Source organism: Gavialis gangeticus, unplaced genomic scaffold (genome assembly GCF_001723915.1).
Source record: "Gavialis gangeticus isolate Ggan-Ray unplaced genomic scaffold, GavGan_comp1, whole genome shotgun sequence".
NCBI classification, from domain to species: domain Eukaryota; kingdom Metazoa; phylum Chordata; order Crocodylia; family Gavialidae; genus Gavialis; species Gavialis gangeticus.
The window spans coordinates 1,764,334-1,764,583 of record NW_017729017.1 but is presented as its reverse complement, the minus strand read 5'-3'; positions in this window follow the sequence as shown (position 1 = coordinate 1,764,583).

Sequence of the window (250 nt, the reverse complement as noted above, 5' to 3'; positions counted from 1 at the left end):
AGGGCACGGGGGCCATATGCCTGGGGTCTGTGCATGGGGCAGAGCAGGCTGCCATTGTGGGCTGGGGACCTGTGCCAGGTGGGGCTGAGCCATGTTGCACTTGGGGCAGATGGCAGTGGCACTGGGAGGGTGGGATTGGGGGGGCTATGACAAATTTTCAGGTGGCTGTAGCCCTCCCATAGCTGCCTTCCCCATCGTCCCCCTCCCAGCACCACCGGCACCCACCCTGAGCAGAGAACAGCCCAGCCCC